The 25,303-nt window shown below is 37.9% G+C and overlaps 1 protein-coding gene and 1 pseudogene across 1 annotated transcript in view; both read right to left on the bottom strand.

Annotated features, from left to right (window-relative positions):
* Positions 1–173, bottom strand: part of SCN9A (sodium voltage-gated channel alpha subunit 9) — a 139,880-nt gene extending 139,707 nt beyond the window's left edge. Inside the window, exon 1 of the mRNA XM_045559865.1 lies at positions 103–173. The gene's annotated coding sequence lies outside the window, so the exon portion shown is untranslated. The remainder of the gene's footprint in view (positions 1–102) is intronic.
* Positions 174–10,958: 10,785 nt separating this feature from the next.
* LOC123644126 lies at positions 10,959–13,273 on the bottom strand (annotated as a pseudogene).
* Between the last annotated feature and the right edge of the window lie 12,030 nt (positions 13,274–25,303).

The raw sequence follows: 25,303 nt of genomic DNA, 5'->3' as shown, positions 1-25,303 counted from the left end.
GAAAATGGACACAGGTGGGTGTGGCGGCTGAGTCGAGCTCCGGCGCAAGATCGGCGGCTTCCCTTCCCGCCACACCGAAGGAGCAAGAGAAAGGGCACTTACTTGAGACCTTGCGGGCGGATCGTGCCCACCCGGTGCACCTGCAGAATCTGGCCCCAGGGGAGGGCGCGGGCTGCGAGGAACCCTGCCTCCCTCCCGGCCTCTCTTTGCCCCGGCTCGCTCTCTCTCCGCTGCTGCTGTTTCCTCTTTCTTTGGGCTCCTGTTGCTGTGCGGACGCCGGCCGCTGCCACCGCGGGTACCCGGGCTGGCCCAGCCCCAGGCAGCCGAGCCGGCGGAATTGGAAGCCAGACAGCTGCAGGGCCTGCCCGGAGACTGCGTCCCTCCTTGCAGGGCGCGCCCAGCGAGGGAACAGCCCCGCCTCTCCGCGGGCCGCAGCGCCGCTTTTCCTCCTCCACTCCTCCCCCTGCGCCCGGGTCGCCACCCCCGGCTCCCTCCCTCCACCCCTGCGGGCGGCGCAGGGCGGGGACCGAGCCCGGGGCGCGGGGCGGCGATGCGGCAGCCTCTCCACGGTGCGCTAACGGAAGGCAGAGGAGAGGGTCGCACGGACTCCCATCCCCGGCCACCCACCGGGTGGGACGTGCGCCTGTGTGTACGTGTGTCCTGCCGCCAGAAAAGCCCTTCCCTCACCTCACCCCGCCCCCATCATCACCTTCCTCCCTTCCAGCTCAGCAGAATCTGCTAACGTTTCCGAGAAGCCACTTTGTGTGGCTTGGTGGGGAGCGGGAGAAAAACTCTGGAACAGGGGAGGTGGGGACCGATGGCAAAGGCCTGAGCCTGGGGAAGTGGGTGGGGAGCCAGAAAACACCGCCTGCCAGTGCCTCCCCGGCCCTGGACTCTGAGGATTACAGGCTTGGAATTGATTTCCTCCCTGGGGCTTTGCCCACGAGAGTGGTGCTCAAAACCTGAGTCTAGGCTGCGATTTTTTATTTGCTTTTTTATAATCGATTGGGTTGCAGAGTCTTCCAGGCAGGCAAAGAATGCATTTTCTTTCGAAGGTGTTGTGAGGAGTCAGAGGTTGTGGTAGGTTGAGAGGGAAACTTGGGGAAGAGGCTTTTTCCAGACTTGGGAGGAGATCATCTGGATACATAAGTCGTATGAGTTCTGAACTTCAGAGCTGGGCACGAGCGACTGTGAAAATAAATTTTTTATAATTCCTTTGGTGTGGAGTGTGTGTGTGTTTTCTATAGCAGACTGGGAGGAAGAGCAATGGAAACAGGATTGAATTATCTTTCTCAAAGAGAAACAGGAAATTTCCACCAAGGGAAGAAAGCAAAGGATGGCAATGGGGCACAGAGTGCTTTTCAAAAGGGCAGATCATTTTGCAGAATAAACACTAGTGATGGGCATTTACAGCTATATTGTTATTTTTCTCCCACACATGCTATCAAGAAATGCTGCTTGGAGATAAACAGGAAGGATTTTAAGCTCCAGGGTCCACCTTTCTAGGTCTCTTGGGGATAATTCTCAATGCCATATCGTAGATAAGTCGTCTTCTCCTCCCTGATTGGTTGCAGATACAGGAAGAAGGGTTCAACTGCAATAGGAATGATGGCCTTTTTGATTAGATGCAAACAATACCACATTCTTTTGTTTTTAAGACTTTATATTTAGAACAGCTTTAGACGTGCAGAAAAAATGGGAGGAAGGTACAGAGATTTCCCACATACTCCGTTGCCCCAAACATGCATGCCTTACCCCCAATATTAGCATCCCCCAAAAGAGTGGTGCTTTTGTTACATGAACTACATTGATACATCATTATCATCCAAAGCCCATCCATCATTTTCATCCATAGTTCACACTAGAGTTCACTTAGGGTGTTGTACATTCTATGAGTTTAGACAAATGTATAATGACATGTTTCCATTATAGTATCAAACAGAGTAGTTTCACTGCCCTAAAAATCTTCTATGCCCCATCTATTCCCAACTCCTGACAACCACTGATCTTTTTACTGTCCTTATAATTTTACCTTTTCCAGAATGTCCTATAATTGGAATAAAACAGTACATAGCCTTTTCAGACTGACTTCTTTCACATAGTGATATGAATTTAAGTTTCCTCCATGTCTTTTCATGGCTTGATAGCTCATTTCTGTATAGTGCTGAATAATATTCAATTGTCTGGATATACCACAGTTCATTCATTCACCTGCTGAAAGACATCTTGGTTGCTTTCAAGTTTTGGCAATTATGAATAAAGCTTCTATAAATATCCATGCAAAGATTATTAAGATTTTTAAGTCGTTTTGGTAAACACCAAGGAGTACAATTGCTGGGTTGTATGGTAAGAGTATGTTTAGTTTTGTAAGAAACTGCCAAACTGTCTTCCAAAGAGGCTGGACCATTTTGCATTCCCACCAGCAGTAAATGAGAGTTTCTGTTGCTCTACATCCATGTCAGCATTTGATACTGTCAATGTTCTGGATTTTGTCTATTCTAACAGGTGTGTAGTGGTATCTCACACCTATTATCGATACCATTGGTGTTGTTTTAATTTGCATTTCCCTGATGACATATGATGTGGAATGTTCTAATTTAAAAACATTCATTCTGTTGTGAAAATGGAAGAATAAGGCTACAAATTGTGTGTATACATAGCTAAAAAGGAGGGTTCAAAAGTAGAGTTTCAAAGTAGGGTTAGAAAGAAATAAAACTAGAATTACAATGTGATACAATACACAATTAAGATTATCAGTTATAGATTGGAATGACAAAATAGACAAATTATGCATTATGAAACAACTGAGGAAAAGCAGTTTCCTAAATGTGTCAGCATCAGAGTGTTTGCTGTTCTAATTTGACATGGTCTAGATTTTTTACCAGTACACTCATGTGAGGAAAAAATGAATATATTTTGTGTTGCATGTAGTAGATGCTCAGTAAGTATATTGATTTCTTAATTATTCTTGAAGAATTTTTCCCACAAGGTCAAAGAGTCTTTACCATAACAATGCTTTTGTTGATCATGTGCTTTCTGTGGAGTTCTTTTTGATCAGAACTGCTGTTATGGACATCCCCTCATTGTATAATAGAAGTCTTCAACTAGACAAGAGGACAAATATATTAAATACTAGTTTATGGGGCAATATGATATATAAGCCTATGATCTCTAGAGAAGGGAAATAAGGTGAACCTATGATCATCCCAGCTTACTACATGAAATTTCCAGACTGCAGCTCAGGAAGGGGGAAACCCGAAAAGAGCCCAGCAATCTCCCTGAGTTGAGAAGACAGAAAATATGAGTTTGAGAGTCTGAGGCAGCTGGAGTTTGTGGGACAGACCATGAAAGAGAAGGGAGCTGAATAGAGATTATACCAGAGGTCTACAGAAAAGCGACTTGCTACTGATCTGCAATTCTGTGAAAATAAAAACTCCCTAGGCCAGAGAAAGAACCACAGTTACACTTTGCTTAACAACAAGAATACGTTGTGGGAAATGCATCGTTAGGCAATTTCATGGGCACGTGAACATCGTAGAGTGTACTTACACAAAGCTAGATGGTGTAGTCTACTGCATAACTAGCCCATATTGTGCAACCTATTGCTCCTAGGCTACAAACCTGAACAGCATATTACTGAACTGAATACTGTAGGGCAGCAGTTCCCAACCTTTCTGGCATCGGGGACCAGATTCATGGAAGACAATTTTTCCACGGCCGGCGGGTAGAGGGATGGTTTCAGGACGATTCAATTGCATTGCATTTATTGTACAGTGAGACCCCTCTGCTAATGATCATCTGTATTTGCAGCCACTCTGCAGCACTAGCATCACCGCCTCAGCTCCACCTCAGATCATCAGGCATTAGATTCTCATAAGGAGTGCGCGACCTAGATCCCTCGCGTACAGTTTACAGTAGGGTTTTCACTCCTGTGAGAATCTAATGCCACCGCTGATCTGACAGGAGGCAGAGCTTATGTGGTGATGCCAGCAGTAGGGAGTGGCTGTAAATACAGAGGCAGCTTGGATCACTCGCCCACTGCTCACCTCTTGCTTTGTTGCCCGGTTCCTAACAGGTCATGGTCTGCTACTTGTCTGTGGCTCAGGGGTTGGGGACGATGGCTACAGACAATAGTAACACAGTGGTAAGTATCTGCGTGTCTAACATATCCAAACAGTAAACAGAAAAGGTACAGTACAAATACAGTATTATAACCTTATGGGACCACCGTCATATATATGGTCCATTGTGACTGGAATGGTAAGCAGCAGGTTAAAGCATTCCTAGACCTCACACAGGGCTAGAAACAATTTGTTTTCACCCCAAAGTGGAAAGAACTCATAATACATGAGATATTGGGTAGAGTCCTTAGAAGGGGCTAAGGTAACTGTAAATTAAAGTTACTCTGGATGTATCCTAACGAAGCTTAAAAGCAAGCATTAGAAGGACTCAACTGATTTCAATTTACTTAAACGTTAGCCAGAATGAAATCCAACACTTTTTAAAGGATGTAATAACATAAAGTTTGAATTGACTGGCATCTAATAAAAAAATAGAAGTGTGCAGACAGGCAAAGAGGAAGGAAAATATGTGCTACAGTAGCCTGCAGAAATGTCAGTCAACAGGATCAGACCCAGAGACAGCAAAGATAATGGTATTAACAAATTAGGACATTCTGTAAGATAAGTGGGCTAGGTATGCTCAAGACAGTAAAGAAAAGTCTGAACATGATGAGGAGAGAAATAGAAGGTACGAAAAACACTAAAATGGAACTTCTACATATGAAAATACAATACCAGAAATGAAAAGTCACTGTATCTAAAAGCAACACTGACTCGGAATAGTATTTGAAGATTATACATGTATATGCAAAATAGAAAAGTAATGGTCCCTGTAATCCCAAATTTCATATACAACATAACAGCATAACTTCTATCTTTTCAGACCTTTATTTGCCTGTATAAATACATATAAAATTAATAGTTTTTGAAATAATAAAATATGAATGCAATATTTGTTTTACAGTTAGAATAATTTATAGGGAGCTGCAATTATTTTTAATTTTGAATAAGTATTTTAATATATTCACCTAACATATTCATATTATATGTATTCAGTTTACCCTATAGGATCAGAAATTTTTCTTCCATCAAAGGTATATAAACAGGTCATGAAGATAGTTCCAAAAGAGAAATTAAAAAACATTTTGGCAAATTTATAACTAGTGATACAAGATGTAACTTCTCAAACTGTTACTTTAAAGGAGGTAACAGCTATTTAAATGTATTAATTCCATTATCTTCACTATTGAAAGTTTCATTACATAATATGAATTGTAGTTTGGAAATACCAGGGTTTTTCTTTTTTTCTGGTTGTTTTTGATTCCCTTCAGAAGTAGAGCATTGGCAAATTTGAATGTGTACTCTAAAATGTCCTAATAACTGAATCTTGCCAGAGTAATAGGTTTGAAAGAAAAGATGATTATAGAACATTTGAGAAAGAGGAAACAATGGAATCAACATTTCCAGCTTGTGGGTCAAGAGTCCTGAGGAATTTAGAGGGGCTTGAGAGAGAGGCGAGGCGAGGGAGGTCTACAGTGACCCAGTGGTCAAAGGGTCTTGGATGCATTTGTAAGGACTTGTTTGCTATTTATATTAACAGATACCCACATTCTAAATGCTAAGTTTGCTGTTTAAAGAGTCTCACAGTGCAACTTTTTATTACATCAATAATAATCATTTAAGGCTTACCTTCAAATTCACAGGTTTTTAAATTATCAGATTATCATTGTTGTGGGTTTTAACAATTCTTTTACTTTTGGCCTAATTTTGTTTACTATTTTTATCTTATTATGTTTCAAGGAATTCAGTAAATAGACTCAAATTTTTGTAGCAGTGAAGAAGAATTGAAAAATTATAGAAATCAGATTTCTTTAAATATACAGATATTTATTTGTACAGTGATGAATAGGATATGGCACATTTTAAATTGGAGGCCTGTTTTAGCAATGTTTGAATTAGTTTAAACTCTAAAAATCTTGCTGATATTCTGAAAATGTATCATCATGTGAAATGCAGTGAAGGCAGTTCAAATGGTAAATAAATGGTCAATATAGTTTTATAAACAATTCAGTGAAGTAGTAGATTTAACTCTTGAAATTATTTTGGTTCTTGCCAGTGAGATTAATGATAACATTTATTGAAGTTTTAATATGTATTAATACCAGGCATTATATTAAAAACTTTGTTTAGGTCAGGTGTGGTGGCTCACCTCCTAGCAGTTTGGGAGGCTGAGACAGGAGGATTTCTTGAGGTCAGGAGTTTGAGACCAGCCTGAGCAAGAATGAGACCCTGTCTCTACAAAAGATAGAAAAATCAGCTGAACGTGGTGGCACATGCCTGTAATTTCAGCTACTTGGGAGGCTGAGGCGGGAGAACCACTGGAGCCCAGGAGTTTGAGGTTGCAGTGAGCTATGATGATGCCACTGTACTCTAGCCTGGGTGACAGAGTGAGACCCTGTCTCAAAACAAAACAAAACAAAAAAATCAAGTAACCTCATCCTCTCTTTTTAAAAAAGCTAATAATAAATAAAAAAATAAAAACTTTGTTTATTTAACTTAACTCATTTAATCCATACAGCAACTCTTAGAGGTAGATAATTTTATCATCATCCTCATTTTTCCAGGTAAGAAAACTACAATATGAGAGGTTAAACAACTTGCCCAAGGCCACGCAGCTTGTAAATGGAAGAGCCAAGGTGTCAGCCTAAACAACTTGGGTCTAGGACCTGTGTGCTTAGCACCATGCTATACTACCCCCACAAAGAAGTGCCTATTCTATGTCTCCTAAAGACAATATATGGATTTAGAAAATATTGGCTAGGCTACATTATTGTATAAAGTGAAAATAAAATTTGGTATGTATAGAAGAACAAGAAAAACATTAGATAAATAAACCGCTCAGTACTCCATTTATTCACAAATAAATCTGTTGACTTAAACATGTCAGAGAAATTAAACTGCATTGCAGGATAGTGGATAGAGTACAGAGGCTGTTTCCCGATCCGCTGATTATTGCTGTGTCTCTGGGCATGTCTCCTAATTTCTCTTTATTTCAATTTTCTTCCTTGTAAATGGCAATATTTGTACTAATTTATTGTTAAGGTCCCTACTTTACCATTTTAGGCTTGTTTTTTTGTTTCTACGAATATGCATAATTTTCTAAATCAAAATTAAATCAAATATACTATCACATATATATTACCTACTGGAGAATCATTGTTTGTGAGCAACAGGTATTCATATTTTCTCTCTGATGGCCCTTTTGGGAGGTTTCACCAAAATGGCTAATTCTGTCTTTTGATACAAAACAAATGATGGAATCAGACTTAATTGAAGACATATAATCAAACATAAAGTTATCTTTACAGCACTGAATTATGACTTGTTTCCATCAGAGGTATCCCAGGACGGATTCTAGCACATGGTATCCAGGGGACACCGTGAATATACTACTCCTTTGCATACGTAAAAGGCAAAATCCGTTTCCTCCTCCCGCCTTCATTTTTTGATAACTGCCATATCTACTGCCACCTGGTGTTCAAAATCAGTAGAATGTTTTACAAAGTCATCTGAAAACCTTTTTAGTTTCTCTATATTAGAAGCAAGGGGGAAAGTAGGTTTTGCTGCTGTTCCGACTTAAGATCCATCTTTAGATAAGCTGAAAGCAACCACTTCTGACCCTTTATAAAAGTAATTTGCAAGGAGGTAATTTCAGCTAGTAAAATTCACAGATTTGATTTGGATTCTTTCTTTCTTTTGTTGTTAATTTTTCTTTGAGACATATTTTCAATAGTATGTAATTATTTTATGCAAAATTTTCTTTGCTGCCTTGTGATTTTCCTCCATAAATATTCATTTAACAGAAAAGCCTTCTGTAAATCATATAACCTTGTGTTATATTCTCCTCTGATTTTTAAACAAAACAAAACAAATAAAGAAAATACGACATCTTAGAGATCTATATGAATTTAAAGCAAGATAGAGGACAGAGTAGAAATGGGTGTAAATATTGGGATTTAAAAATATTTACTCTAAATATTTAAATATAATTAAATTTTTAATGAAGTATAAATTAGTTTTTAAATATAATATCTCAAATAGACTTTGTTTGGATTTATAAAGATGGTTTTACTTCTTCCATTATAATAAAACAGATTGGTAGAAATGCAAGATGGGGTTGGTTAGAGACACCAGGTAGAATCGCTGGGTAGACAGGTAACCACAGAATACAGTACAACAGGGTAGATGCCTGTGGAATAAAAGCACTGTCTGAAAAGTTTTGAGAGAAGGTAGGTGACAATACCAGTGGGGAAGTCACACTTTTCAGAAGAGGTGTGCTGACAGCTCTCCAAGAAAGTCTTTTTAATTTCAGGCCTTGGTTGTACCTTCACTAATTTATGCTCTTGAAGGAGAGGAGAAAAAGAAAAGGAAAACAATGGTAGAGGCAGATGGGGGGAAGCATCTAACAATAGTTTCTGCCTTTTTTGATGAAATGCAGAAATTAATAACAAGAGTGCTATTCTAGAACTTTGCATCTTTGCTTCTGGGTCAACTTCACATGTTTTTTTTTCACACACACACAAAAAAATAATAAAGGAAATTCTAGAACATGCTGGCAAAAGCAGGAAAACAAAGGTGGCAAGCGTTGGAGATTTAGTGATCCCTAAGAAAGTAGGTGCTGTTTGTTTGATCTAACTAAGCAAAAGAGGAAGGAAAGAAGCATAGAGCAACCTTATTTTTTCCTGAGATATCCTTCTTTTTTTTACGTTTTTGAAGAATTTATACCAAAGTCTCTCGAATTTATTTGCTTATGTCTATCATCACTCTCACTATTTTAGCTTGAGTGATATGAACTTTTGTCTGGGCTATAGAAATATTCCTTCTACTGTTCTGTCAGCCTCCAGCATTCCCCTTTCTTTAATAAGTGAGTGGTCCTCAGCCTCCAGCATTCCCCCCCTCAGGATCAAGGTCAAATTCCTTAACATATCCATTGTGATCTCTAGCATCAAGGTCTTTGCCCTTGCTCTTTCCTCTGGTGGAGCACTCTGCCCCAGTATCTATGCTTGACCCACTTCTGTCATCCTGAAGATCTTAGATACCACATTCTCTAAATCCTGCTTGATCTGCCAAGTATGGATTAGATTCCCCTCCTCCAGGCTTCCATTATTCTCTGAACTTCCCCTTATCAAAGCATGTGTCATATTTTATTGTAATGGTTTGTTTGGCTGCCAGCAAAGACTTCCCAGAACAAGTGATGCTTGAGCTAGGACCTGAGAGATTGTTCAAGAATTGGTCGGATGGGGTTGGAGAAGGAATTCCACGCAGAGGGAATATGGTGTGTAAGAACAGGACCCTGAATAGGCTGTGGACAAAGCAAACGAGGGAGAGTTAAGGAATGCAATATTTTAAATATTAATAATCAATTCAAACTTGGTATTGTATTTTCGGCAAAAGAAAATTAACATTTAGCAACATACTAGTGAATTTTATCTCCAAAGAGATGAGGGCACTGGCAGAGTTTGCAGATAACTGGAGAGCTATGGGCAGCAGATACCAAAAACACCCCAGCCTTGCAGACCCCAAGGCAAGGATGGCCTTCCCTGATCACTCCCTTTGCCAGAGGTCTATAAAGAACTTGGGCATGATCACCTGCCTGCTGTGCTTCCAGCTCTAACACATTAACTGATACATGAGTTATTTAACTCACAGTAGTTTTGAGTCTGGGATCTTGTGAAGCATATGTAACTTACACATCTCTACCTTGGGAGCCACGTGGACTATTTTTCAAGTTGCACATAATGCATGCACAGAAAACAATAAAAAATAACAAATTTTTTCATTAAATTAGAAAGGACTGTTTTGTTTTAGAAGTTTTTATTCTATTTTCATAATAAAATACCATGTCCCCATGGAAAAAAATGTATTTTCTAGTGTGGAGTCAATGTGCTAAGCAGCAAATTTTAAGGAGCCAAACAAGAGTCCCAGTGGGCAAGGAGAGCAGAGCAAAGAACCATGTCAACTGTAAACCTGAAAGGCAGTAAAAGGGACACAATCCCCCACTCAAATCCCAGAGATCTTGGCAAGTCCCTCAAAGCAGCTGTGAGATTAAAAAACTGGACATACCTCATTTCTCAAAAGACACAATACATAGACATTTTACAGACAATTGGAAAAATCCTCAGAGAAATACTCAATGAAAATTGAGCTCTTCAATATAAACATCTCAGGGCTGAAATATGCCTTCCGTTAATCCAGGCAACAATGCCTCTTGCTGTTTAGCAGGGCTGCATCTGATAGATGACACCACATGGCTTTACAGGGCAACCTTTAAAACTCTCCTTTTGGGCCCGAACCTGGGCCAGTTAGCATCCAAGCAGGCCTGCAAGGCCTGTGGTGGCAGGTTTGGAAGGTTCTGAGGTCTGGCCCTTGCTTCCCAGACACAATGTCAAATACATAAAATCTCCTGTCATGTTACATTCTATATTTTGAAATGCAGAAATATATTTTAAGTCTTCTTAAGGCATTTATTTATTACAATTTCTCTGCCAAGATTTCACATTAGCTTGAAATTCAATCAGACTTTGCATTTCTTTACTGAGGTCAGCGCCTCTGCGTATTACATAAAGCCGTCTCCTGCGATCAGTGTGTCCCGCATCCACATGGTGAGTCCCATAGTGGCCTCTTTGTTCCTTAGGTGACCCAACTAGAAGTTAGTGTCTGCTCAAGGTAAAAGCTCCTAACTCAAATTTATTGGAAAAGGAGTGAACATCTTAAAATTGCACTTTAAGAAGAGGTAGAAGCCAGTGAGCCTTATAAGACCAATAAAAGGGAGTATTTTACAGTGAAACACGTGATTTGGAGTGAAGAATTCAGATGTTACTTTGCTGGTCCAGGCTGTTAATACTCTTCCTGTTCCTCCTGCGGGCCCCTTCATCAGGCATCCCAAAGCCTTCAGCTGTGGCATAGAGAATGTCTCCAGGCCTCTGAAATACACGGCCATTTTCCCCCTTGTTCCCCTGGGAAGTCAACTGAATGTTACTTATCTTTCTGAAGTATGAGACGGAGCAGGGCTCTCTCTTAGGAAAATCTTGAGTCCCTTTAGGAGACACTCTGGGCACCTGGCTGGCCTTGAAAAGTGAATGGGCAACCTGCTGGGAACAGTGGCCCATGCCACCCCAGGGCAGCCTCAGGAGCTGCCATCGTTCTCTGTGTTGAAATGGACCTTTGGAAATGGAGCTGCACGGCTCGAGCTGAGAGGTTTCTTCTGTTCATTCAGAGCTGGAGCCACAAGGGAGGGAGCCACTGCAGTTTCTTCACCTTGTCTGGAAGCCACAGGGCCATAGTCATTTCCATCATAATTTGCATCAGACCACTTCTTGAACCACTGGATGAATTCAAAATTGTCCTGAAACTTTCCTTTTACTAATCTGTCCATGAAAATTATTTTGTCAACAGCCATCCTCTTAAAAAGTTCTTGTATAATACATTTTGAAGTTCTGGATGTCCTCTTGTTCTAGCTTAGCTTGTAATCTCACTTTCTTCAAGGCAATGGAGCCAGAGGATAGCATGCCCATAAACTGACATTAGGCAGCCCCTGAGTACAACTGTTGGATCTTTGTCAGATTCAACTGAAGAGACTCATTGATCCAGGCCAGCATGTTATACAGACTTCAAGTTTACCTTCACTGCCATCTTCGGCTCTCCACAGAGCTGTGTCCACTGCTTACACCCTGCTGTGCTTCCATCTTTGCCTCATTCAAAGGTTACAACAATTTTATTTTGCAGTATCGCATTGTATGTCATTATTTTCATATTACATAGTGACAAGTGATGTACACTTGTCACTTTAGAAATCCATATTTGATAGCAATACACAGAGAAGAGAACAAACATCCAGTGTATCCCAGGATCAAGGGTATCACAGTTAGTAACACATGGAGGAAGCCGTGGTGTCCGTCCCCTTGAGGAACAATGAATAACAATGGATTCATTCCTTCAGTCAGAGAGAGCACGGGCTGCTGATGGCTCATAGCTGTGATTCTATCTAGGAATTGTCCTTGACTGAAGGGAGCAGCCTCACTCAAGGGTGTAGCCCATTCTCAGAGGCAGTCCACATCCAATGAGTGGTTAATATAAGAGTGTTAAGGTTCTGTTCCTTTGCCTGGTTACAGGTTAGAACTTCCCACGAATTTACTTAGGCTACTGTTGCAACTGCACTGCAGTTTAACTTCTTCTGCCAAACCTTGCTTCCTCTTAGCTGTAATTCCAGAGAGTACTTCCCCGTGAACTTACATACAAATCTTTTTCTCTGACTCCTCTCTATCAGAAGCAAGTTCGTATTGCATAGTAATGTTAAGGAAAATGGAGCCAATTGCTGTATGTAATATCATTCTGAAAAAAAAACTATAGTTTTGAGGAAAATAGTCTCTAGCCTCCAACATCTGGTGTTATTTCTTACTTTTCAATGAAAGGATGAGAATGAAAGTGTTGAAGGCCAGAGAATGAATTGGCTAACCACTAGACCTGTTAAGACCTATGGGAAAGAGATTGGAAAACACCTTAAGCCAGCTCTATAGCTGTTTATAATGAGCCTGTGGACGGGAGGGACTAATCCCCATCAGAGAGAAGTCAGAAGTTGAAGATAGATAAAAATTCATTGACTGGTACTAATCATGTACTAGCATTAAAAACCTCTTGTCTGGAGATCCTATTACTCTCTATATTACTCTTTACTATAGACTTTGTAGCATGATTAAAACATGGAGTGAACCTCAGCTTAAACAATGCACAAAAGCTCTGGACTTCATATGCAAAGATAACTTACACTCTGTGTTCTTATCATTGAATTCCATGCTTCAATATCATTGTTGAAGGAAAGGGGATATTGTTGGAAGGTTCAGCCATCTATATGTTCCTCTAACTTATGGATACCCCAAATATATGTATCTGAACCAGACCCTCAAAGATGTGCAAACTGAGACTCACTTGACACAATTACTTGTACTGACCTCTTAGGTCATTGGCCCACAGTAGGGAATGTTATCATAAGCATCAGCCTCATGGGGACTGAAGAAGGAAGAGGATGGTAATAGAAGGCTGAAATAATGGACATTGTAGTGTTTAATGGTCTCCTCTACAGGTTTTTGGAAGGTTCCCATGTTATACGTATTTGGAAAACGATCTATATCATCAAGTTGGGTTGGCAAGTACATTGTGGTTCTCAGGAATCAAAAACATAGTGATTCCCTTTTGACTAATTTATTTATTTTCTTTGACATTCTTCCCTCAATCACCTCGCTTTCTACCCTCTTTTCTAGTGATTTCAATTTGAAATAAGACTGGAAACAAGATACAAAATAATGCAATATTATTTTGTTTCTTCCCTACAATTACATTCAAAATGCCTATCTCTAAACAAATCTAAACAAATATATTTAGGGTCAGTATTAAAGAACAGCCTTCCATTTTTAAAAAGAAGACGAAAGAAACAACTTTATGAAAGGATGGAGCATACTATAGTGTTTAAAAAGCCTAGGCTTCAGAGGCAGCTGAAGCTTGTTAATTGTATTATCATGAGAGTCATTAAAACACTCTGAGCCCTCATTCTCTAATCATAAGAAAAATAACAACTGCCTTGTATGAGTCTTTGAGGATTAAGTAAGACCATATCTATCTAAAGACTAACACTGAGCTTGGCACATAAACACACGATGTTCAATGTTAAATACACAAATAAATAGAGAAATAAATAGCTAAATTTTTTGAGTGGTCAAGACATGCCAGGCATTGGCATATAATCACATGATATCCTCATTACAATCCAGGAGTTAGGCATTTTTATATTCCTATTTAACAGATAAGATATGTATCTTTGTACATAAATAAGTGCTGGAGTTGGAATTTTAATGTTGTCTATGACTCCGGAGTCTGTGTGCTTTGACATGATGCTCTACCACCTTTTTTGAGTGGAAACAAAAATTAGCAATCAAAGGGGAAGGGAAGGAGGGAGAGAAAGAGGGAAAAGAGATACAAAAAAAAGAGAAGCAGTTTTCTTTAGGTTGTTTGAACATGAAATATTTCTTTTCATTTCAAAGGACTTTGTCCATGCAGTGTTTCTCTGAAGGGAATGCTACCCTAATCTTTGTCTAGCTAACTCTTTCCATCAATTATTTCTCAGTTTGAAGCCAACTCTCAACTCTTAAGACTAGGTCAGTAAAAGGTGAAAGGTTTATATGATCTGAACAGAAACCAGAGTATATACAATTCACAATTGCAAAGATGTGGAAAGAACCCAAGTGCCCATCAATACATGAGTGGATTAATAAAAGGTGGTATATGTATACCATGGAGTTCTACTTAGCCACAAAAAACAATGGTGATCTAGCTGCTCTTATATTATCCTGGATAGAGCTAGAGCCCATTCTACTAAGTACCACAAGAATGGAAAATCAAGCACCATATATACTCACCAAAAAAATTGGCATTAACTGACTTAACTGACCAACTCTTAAGTGCACATATAGTAGTAACATTCATCTGGTGTTGGGTAGGTGGGAGGGGGAAGGAGGGGATGGGTCTATTCACACCTAATAGCTGCAGTACACACCATCTGGGGGATGGACACGCTTGAAGCTCTGACTTGGGGCAAAAGCAACATATGTAACCTGAACATTTTTACCCCCATAATATGCTGAAATAAAAAAAAAATTAAAAGTTAAAAGGAAAAAGAAAGACTGGGTCAGGCTCTTTTTGTCTTAGGCTGTCATAGCACTTTGAATTTCATCACATTTAACACAATTGTAATTAAGTAATTGCATAATTATTTTTTAGTCTAAACTGCTAAACCAAAGCTTTGTGAAAGTAGTGAATATATCTACTTTGTTTATTACTATTCTCTAGTGATAAACGATGCTTGGTAAAGAGAAGAAGCTCAATTTTAAATGAACAATAAATAACAATTAGACCAGTGAATGTGGGGCTGATGGTGACAAGATATTCCCGCAAATAGCATGAGCAGACATAAGAGTAAGAAATAAAATGGCTAATTAAAAGAATTAAAGTTTGGGCCAGGCATGGTGGCTCACACCTATAATCCTAGAAGTCTGGGAGGCTGAGGCGGGAGGATTGCTTGAGGTCAGGAGTTTGAGACTGGCCTGAGCAAGAGCAAGACCGGACTCTACTAAAAATAGAAAAATTAACCAGATGTGGTGGCCAACACCTCCCAGCTACCTGGGAGGCTGAGGCAGGAGGATTGGTTGAGCCCAGGAGTTTGAGGTTGCTGTGAGCTAGGTTGACGCCACAGCACTCTAGCCCAGGTGAGAGAGCAAGACTGTCTCAAATAAATAAATGAATAAATAAAAGAATTACAATTTGTTGGATGACTTTTATGTGTGAGGCAGGGAGTGAATGAAATTGAAGTTGAAAGGATAAAGCAGAAATAAATGATGGAGAGACTAGTTTGACATGTCAAGAATAGAGTGAGCGCTGAAAATCTTGCTCAATGAAACTTATTCTATTAATATATTCTGTAGCTATTTATGGCCATAATAACAGTAATGCATAACATAGTCACAGAGATCTCACTGGCATATGACAATCAATGTTTATTGCTACAGTCAGGAATTTACTGGGGGTTAGAGGGTTGGCTCTGTTGATCTGGGCTAGACTTACTCAAATGTCTGGAGGTTGGCTGGCTGTGACTAATCTTGGATGATCTTGACTGGCCTCAGCTGGGGCAACCCAGTTCTACTTGACAGATTTCTCATCTTCTAGCAGCCTAGCCTAGTCAAGTTTTCAGGCACAAGAGAGCAAGTGGAAACATGAAAGATCTCTTGTGATCCCAGGTTCAGAACTGGTTGCAGAGCTTTTAGCCACATTCTATTGGGCAAAGCAAGTCACATGACCATGCTCAGATTTAAGGGTAGAAAAATGGACTTATTTTACTCTTTAGTGAGAGAAACTGCAATACCACATGACAAAGAACATCAATAGAGGGAAGGGTGAAGAATTGGGTCCAGAAATATAATTTACCACCTGAATATTTTTAAAAGCATTCTTAACTCCATTCTAGAACAAGATGGGAAACAAATAAATATTCATGCAAATATAAGTTTTTCCTGATTTAAGAAAGCCAAGAAGGAAACATCTTACATGTTTTTGTTCAGAAACGGTTAAGAGTAGAGTGTGGTTAGTCTGATTATACAGGTTTGAGTCTTATCTCTACTATATACTAGACTAAAAGCCATCTGCAAAATGATACCCATTCAATGGGATTTTTGTAACGGTTATAGCAGGTAATACAAATAAAGTACTTAGCACAGTGCTTGGATTATAGAAAACATTCGGCAAATAACAGCCACCATTATTAGCTATTGTTATTCATCACCCTTGGGGAGTGTGTGAGGGCAGGAGTGAAATTTATAGCATCATGCATAAATGATTTTTACAAATGCTTCACTATCTTCAGTACTAAAGTGTTCAGTGTGAATTTATTTAAAACATTTTTTCCTTACAGTTTGTTTGTTGATAATTTGATAAAATAGACTTCAAAATTGGCCATCCCCAGCAAATTTATTATACAGTAGACTGAATAAAAGGAAACCATGATCAGAGTTAAAAGAAGAGTAATATTTTCTCTAAGAAAGTGAGATATCCTATAATTTATTAATATTATATATAAACTATTAATCTATGATAACCCCCCAATCATTATTTCCACAAGAGTCCAACTTGAGGCCCATCTCACTATATGAAACACATTACTTCAGTGGTGCTTTTTCATTTAGCTATATTTGATAGCTCAATCAAAGAACATTGACTGCTTCTGAAGACAAAGTATTCTTGAAATTGTAGTATAAGTCATTGAGGGGGTCAGGGGAGCCATTCGTTACTACTCAGAACACCGTTTTCTAATACCTTGGCTGAAGTTGCTCTCTTCTATTATAAGATGGGGTTACATAAGTAAGTATTATAAAAAAGGAAAGAAAGGAGGGAGAAGAGAGGGAAGAAGAAACAGAGAGAAACAGGATGAATTTAGGGAAGCTGGAAAGGAAAGGAGAATATAGGGAAAGAAGAAAGCAATGGAGGGAGGGTGGAAAGGAGGATATTTTTACTATTTTTTATATCTGGAAGGGGAATTGTCCTATTTATTTATTTATAATTCACAATTTTCTCTACTAAACTGGGACCATTCCTCTTTCATATAAACTTCTTCCCTACCCTGAAGGTTTTGATTGCATACTGAACATTGTGAATTTTACAGTGTGCTATATTTTATTGCATTCTTTAAATATAGCAGGCACTTAAATAATGTTCAGATTTAATCTTTTTGAGGCTTGTACTGAAGTGTATTTAAGTCAGGTCCAGAGCAGCCTTTAATATTGGGCAGGAATTCTTAAATTTAGTTGTCTTAGGATTCCTTCTGTCATGTTTTAGACATTGAACAATAGGCAAAAATCCTGTTGCTTATTGTTCAATGTCTAAAAATATTTGTTTCATACATTTTGTCCAATTTCATAGTCGCAAGATAGCAATTCCCACAGCGTTACTCCATAATAAATGGAAACAGAAGTTGCTGACTTTATTTTTAAATAAGCTCAAATAAACCCTACGATAAAATCCCACATAAGTGACAGCTTAGAATTTCATTTTCATCCTCTTCCACATTAGAATATTTAATTTTCATGCATTATGACAACAGCAGAGTGTTAATGAAAATTTTTAAAATTTCATTCATTAAACCAACAAAGATAAGCAAGAGTAACTAAGATACGGAACATATAACCATAACAGAGTAATGACTTAAATAACATTTTCTACAGGCAATCGGCAGCATAGAATCTCCAAAGCACTTAGATGAATGACTCTATTTTATAATCTCAGAGAGAAAATACTAATCATATACAGTTAATCTTATATAGGATTTACTGAGAACATAATATTCACCAAGGTAAAACAGTATAAAACAAAACAAAACATACAGACATTATAATTCTGTCTTACAAATGCCTGTAAGTGTTTACTATATAACAATTCATGGCATAGTTAAGATAGTACACCACATTTCCATCTCTCATTGAAGAAGATTTATGTAAAAAGTGAAGAGATTTACATCTGTAGTATACGACCTGACCATGGGGGCTGTTCTCGCCCCACCCAACAACAGCAGCAATTACATTTTGCCAATTACATTGATAATTTTGGCTAATTTAGGTAAATGCACAAAGGCTGCTGTCTTATAAGTTGAATGCATAGTCTCTGATAGGTGAAAAAAAGTGCCTACTATGCTTTCTCATCTAAAATACTAAAAAGGTAATGTGATCATACTGAAGATTAATGATAGCTATTCCAGGAAGATGTCTGCAGCCTCCTGACACGACACTTCTTGTCACTGGTGTTAAGAAAATGGACTAGCATGGGCTCACATCCCACAAGCTGTTCCATCAGTGGCACATCAGCCCTGGACACTGCCTCACACACACTTACCCAGTTGTAAGGTGGCCTCATGACAGCTGCGTTTGCTTCTTACATCCTCTGCAGTGGAAGAATTGCTCTGGAGTTCCACACTTGAGGCTTTAAAGTGTTTTATGTTTCTGTTTAGTGTTATGATTCTGGTTATTGCTCTGATTTACATGAGTTTTTCTGTAAAAATATAGTGTAGGTCAATGCAAGCTAATGCACATGCAATCAATGCCTTGCAAGACTTTTAATCACGCTTTTTTCCTGTATAGATCAATTGCTAACAAAGGTATCCAATTACTTCCCTCAGAGTGTGTTTGGGAATAGCATTAAGTGAAGAGAGCTTGATATGGCCACCTGTTTATAGCTGTACATTATTCATGAGACATTTCCTGTGTGCTTCAAGAGCTGCTGCAGCAGAGATGCCCAGAAGACCACGGCTCACTGTGCTGGGTTTGACGATAGTGGAATCTGTGTGCATTGGAAGGATCCTGTGTGTGTGTTTCCTACAGAACGCCATGTGAGAACACAGCAATGTATTTAATAATTTAAAGTTCAGGAGAAAAGCATACATCTTAGAGATTAATCTTCATCATTTTTTATGATGTAAAAGAAAAATAAACAACACATTTCCTTAATCAAGCTGATGTTATTATTGTCCTTTATAAATATATCAGTGCTGCACCTTGATCTAAAGAAGTTTCACTCAGTTGAGAAAACAAATACTTTTCTTGACAAGAAATATCAAGCATGATTGACAGGAAAATTAAAGAGAAACATTTATTCAGCAAACCAAGGCAGCTCTTTCACATACTGAAAGAAGGTAATGTATCCAATTATCAAAAAGTCAGTCCTGCTCTACATTGCACTGTGTTATAGGTTCATGACAATTTCCTTCCAGTTAAGCTGTTATTTAAGAGTCTTGGGGGGATTTATTCAAACCAAAAAGTAAAACTCAATGTAGGATTAAAAAAGACTGTCTATAGTACCCACATGGCTAATAAACAGTCAAGTATAATGGGATATTATATAGACATCTATGGTATCTATTAATGCCATAAAAAAAAAACATCAGATTTAGGCTCTAGAGAATACAGTACTACAATAATGATGTGGATTTTTTTTTTTTTTTAAGGATTTGGTCTTTTACCTGGAAACTCTGAAAAGAGATTCGGTAAATCACTTCAGTGTCACTCAGAAGTTCTTATTCATCTTGGCAGTTAAAGACAAAATGTGATCTGATTATTTTCTGCTACTTTATGATTGTCTAAACCAGGCTCTCTGGCTTACTGCTTATCATTAACTTACTATTGGCCTAACTTGTTCATAATAGATGGCTCTCCACCTCATCCATGTTCCAATCAGTGAAAAGAAGTTCAAACAGATAGAATTTAGTTCAGTGATTAGATTTAACTGAAAAAAAAAAAAAGTTGTAAAAGGTAGTATTTATTTCAGAAGTCTATGTGGCTGGGTAAGAATCAGGAATGCTATTACCAAAGAATTGGGAGAATAAATTTTTGAAAACCATTAGACAATTGTACCATACTTGGAGTCTTCTTAATGAAGATACCTAATTACAAATAAAGTCTTATCCTATCTAAAGCTTGCATTAATTAAAACCAATTGATTGAATAGTTTTAACTTCTGTCTTGAATTGTTTTGCAGTTTTGCTCCTCAAAGTGACAGGGTGTGGCACCCATTTGGAAAGGAGGCTGTCTCTGTTTCTGCTTGATAGATTAGAAGCTTAGAGAGCCTTAAGACTCAATATCCTTGATAATGGATTTTCAAATGTTCAGGCCGAGCTATGGCAGCAGAGAGATGATTTTCTGAACAGAGAATTCAGATAATTGGAAGTTGAAGCAAATAAGAACAAAGAATTGGGCTGAAACTTGTAAAAATATTGTTTCACCTTAATCGTGTGCGTATTGTCAGTGTGTAGTCAAAGACAAAATCAAGTCTGTGGTGATATGAATTTAGCCCATGTATCTCTATTTCCATTAATAATTTGCACTGATATATTTTTACGTCATTTTGTTCATACACCATGAAATACCACCTAGCCAAGAAGAAGGATGACTTAATGCATTTTGCAACAGTTTGGATGGAACTGGAGACCATTATCCTAAGTGAAGTACCTAAAGAATGGAAAAACAAACACCACATGTACTCACTGTTAAATTGGAACTAACCAATGAGCAAACATGTGCATCAAGGGAAATAAAACTCAACAGAAATCAAGCAGCGGGGAGAGGGGAGGAGGGGATGGGTTAAAACTTACTTAACCGGTATAATGAACACTATATGGGTGACAGGCACAATTATAACCATGACTCAAGTATTATAAAAGCGATCCATGTAACCAAAAATATTTGTACCCCTGAAATACTTTCAAATAAAAAAATACATAGAACTGAATAAAAACAAAAATACAATATATCAAAATATGTAGGATGCAATTAAAATAATGTCCAGGAGAAAATTTAAAATCTTGAAGGATATTTTAGATTTGAAGAAAGTAAATTCCCTAATTTCCTAATTAAAGAAACCAGAAAACAACAATATAAATGCAAAGCATGCAGAAAGAAGGAAATAATAAATATTATAACAGAAATCAATAAAATTAAAAAAGGAAACAATAAGAAAAATCAATGAAACAAAAAGCTGTTCTTTTAAAGAGTCAATAAAAGTGATAAACCTCTAGATAAAAGTAAAATACATCCCATGTTAATGAATCAAAAGACTTAATATTGTTGATATGGCAATAATCTCCAAATGATCTTCAGATTCAATATCAAAATCCCAGTTTACATTTTTGCAGAAATTGATACAGCAGTTCCTCAAAAGATTAAACATAATGTCACCAGTTTCACTTCTAGGTAAATAGTAACAAGAATTGAAAGCATATGTCTAGACAAAACTTGTACACTAATGTTTATAGCAGCATTATTCATAATAGCCCAGATGCAGGAACAACTCAAATGACCATCACATGATGAATGGATACACTATATATGATATATCCACATAGTAGAATGTTATTCAGCAATGAAAAGGAATGAAGTACTAATACCTGCTGCGACATGGATTAATTTTGAAACATTATGCTAAATGAAAGAAGCCAGTCACAAAAGGTTACATATTGTATGATTTCAGTAATATGAACTGTCTGAAACAGGCAAATCTATAGAGACAGGAAGTAAATTGGGGGTTTTCTAGGTGTGGGGTGGTGGAACTTAAAGTGGTTATCAACAGAGATATTAGGTTGGTGCGAAAGTAATTGTGGATTTAGCACTGTTGAAATTTGCCATTTGATATTGAAATATATTCTTAAATGTGGTCATGTTATACATCATTTTAATGTGCATTTCCCATTTTATGTTTTTTTGCTAATGACTTATTACTTGCTGTTTTATATTTATTTTAGACTATGGAAATGATGTTAGACAAAAGGTAAATTCGAGCGATTTTCTTTTTCAAGTTCCAAATGGGTCGTAAAGCAGTGGAGATAACTCACAACATGAACAACGCATTTGGCCCCAGAACTACTAACGAATGTACAGTGCACTGGTGGTTCAAGAAGTTTTGCAAAGGAGACAAGAGCCTTGAAGATGAAGAGCACAGTGGCCAGCCGTCAGAAGTCTACAACGACCAATTGAGAGCAATCATCGAAGCTGATCCTCTTACAACTACACGAGAAGTTGCCGAAGAAGTCAACATTGACCATTCTATGGTCATTCGGCATTTGAAGCAAATTGGAAAGGTGAACAAGCTCGATAAGTGGGTACCTCATGAGCTGACCGAAAATCAAAAAAATCATTTTGAAGTGTCATCTTCTCTTCTTGTATGCAACAACAAACCATTTCTTGATCAGATTGTGATGTGTGACCAAAAGTGGATTTTTATACAACAATCAGCAAGCTCCAAAGCACTTCCCAAAGCCAACCTTGCACCAAAAAAAGGTCATGGCCACTGTTTGGTGGTCTGATCCACTACAGCTTTCTGAATCCCAGAGAAACCATTATCTCTGAGAAGTATGGTCAGCAAATCAATGAGATGCACCAAAAGCTGCAACACCAGTAGCCAGCACTGGTCAACAGAAAGGGCCCAATTCTTCTCCGTGACAACTCCCCACCACGTGCCCCACAAGCAAAGCTTCAAAAGTTGAATGAAGTGGGCTATGAGGTTTTGCCTCACTGACCATATTCACCTGACCTCTTGCCAACCAATTACCACTTCTTCAAGCATCTCAACAACTTTTTGCAGGGAAAAGACTTCCACAACCAGCAGGATGCAGAAAATGCTTTCCAAGAGTTCGTCAAATCCCGAAGCATAGATTTTTATGCTATAAGAATAAACAAACTTATTTCTTGTTGGCAAAAATGTGTTGATTGTAATGGTTCCTATTTTGATTAATAAAGATGTGTTTGAGCCTAGTTATAAAGATTTAAAATTCAGGGTCCAAAACCACAATTACTTTTGCACCAACCTAATAAAAGTGTTCTATTTTTAGGAGTGATGCTTGCACAACTCTGTTAATATACTAAAAATACTCAGTTGTACATGTAACAAGGAGAATTTCATGGTATGTGAATTATATTGCAATAATGATATAAAAAAATGAATGGTTAATACTGAATGTGAGCAATCCAACATGTATGATGGGTTTTTGTTGGTAGGTGAGAGAACCAACTATAAGTTTTCTTTTGGGGTCATCTCAACCTTTAACCCTCTTGAGTTGTCATCTCTCTTTTCCTCATACGAAATCTACTCTACCAATGATTTCCCTTTTCTGAATGCTTTTTGCATGAACACATAAGAACAGAGACTCAGAGTTTATGGACTCTATTTTTCATACTTCCATATTTGCTGTTACTTCAACTTGGGATGTCATTCCTTGTCTTCATCATGCCCCCCAACAAAATCCCATTTACTAGAAAACTTAATTCAAGATCCAGCTTTTCTGTGAAGTTCAGTAAGACTTTCCACTAGCCCCTAGTGAGGGTCTCCATTATAAGAATGGAGTAAATAAACATAGTTCTGTGATGTTTTTTTACCCATCACACAGGGCCTTTTAAGGATAAGGGTAATCTTGCTAAATTGCTTTGCCTAATACATACGAGGTGTTCAATGGATTTTTATGAAATGTTAGAAGAGAGGGAGAAAATAAGACAAGATGGTGATGAAATTTTATATGAATAGGGACTCAGAAGTTATGGATTATTTGAAGGTGTAGACTTTTATATAAGTAGCCTACACCAGAATCCAGGGTTATAAGCGTGTTGTTCCACCTGGATGGTAATAGAACCTAGGAGTGGAATTGAGAAAATATATCCTTGGAGTCAGTATGTGATTTTTAAATCAATGAAGATAGAGGTTTACATACAGATGAAGAGCTGAGTGAGTGACTCTGAAAGTTTTAATTCACTCAACATAAAGATGAAAATCCCCACCTGTGGAGTGAAGACTCCGTCATTCACCAGAGTTCTTTGTTGACTGTTACAGCTGAGAGTGCAGACCCTAGAGTTCATGGAAAGGAATATAAGGGAAAAGAAAGTTCAAAAATCAAAGGGAAAAATAAAGCATGTCTGGGAAGGGATTCAGGGTATCCAGAGTAATTCTGCTCAAATTTTCTAGCTAATCTCTGCCGTGGAAGTTCTCCTTAATTCATCTCTTTATCCTGCAGCCTGAAGAACTATAAGCTGGAATCCTAGGCCTAGGATTCTCCATGATGGACTCTTCTTAAAAGTGCCTCTGTGTTGAATAAAGCTAACTTCTCTAATTGATAAAAACCTCCTTTTCCTACAAGGTCCCACTTTATTCTCTTCACCTCTAATATGTAACAGAGAACCCATTATTCCTTCCTCTAGATGTATTATAATTTACACCAATGGTATAAAAGTTACCATATATTATAATCAGATGCATGGTTATATTTACCCCCACCAGTAAGCTCTTCGGCCTCAGATTTATCTTTATACGTGAATAGGCTCTGAGTTTACCTCTAGTACCTAGCATTCAATAAATGTTGAAAAAAATACTTCTATAGTTTTATCTCTTATGCCTTCTCTTTTTTCCAGGACTTATGTTCACTTTTTAGATTTCTTCCACCAAGCGGGAGGGGGCAAAGGGGAAAAAGAGAGAGAGAGATAAAGAGAGAGGAAGAGGGAGAGAGAGAAAGAAAGACAATCAAGGCATTAAAGCTCTGGAACCAGTACTGGTTTAGAGTCCTGGCCTTGTCTCTTATAAGTTCTGTGCCATATAAAAGCCTTTAAAACCTTTTTAAGCCTAATATTTTTCACCTATGAACTGAAAGTGATTATTGCTTCATGCATGATAAATACTTAGCACAATGCTGGACATAATAGTCTGCTCAATAAATGATAGCTATTACCATTACCTTTAAAATAATTTCAAATGTATTATATTTATTAGTGAAACAGAAAAAAATTTTGAAGCAGAAATTGATAAATAGTAGTGTACCAATAAATTTAATTTCAGTATTATATTTCATAAAGCAAATTCTAACAATAATGAAATATATCTAGTAAAATTAAAATTTTGATAAGAAGAGTGCTTTGTACAGTCTGTCAATGTATAGGGGTCTCTGGTAAACTTACTAACATTCATCTTACAAAATTAAATGATATAATGTAAGCACAAGTATTTCTAGTTTTGATTTTTCAGCATAAATGAATAAGCTTTAATGTAAAGCTTATTTTTAAAAATTCTACTATACAAAGTTATCAGCCTGATTTACCAAATTGAAAAAAGAAAACAAACAAAGC

This window comes from Lemur catta, chromosome 8 (assembly GCF_020740605.2).
Source record: "Lemur catta isolate mLemCat1 chromosome 8, mLemCat1.pri, whole genome shotgun sequence".
NCBI lineage: Eukaryota > Metazoa > Chordata > Mammalia > Primates > Lemuridae > Lemur > Lemur catta.
Note: the sequence above shows the minus strand (reverse complement) of the source record. Positions and strands in the feature narration are given on the sequence as shown.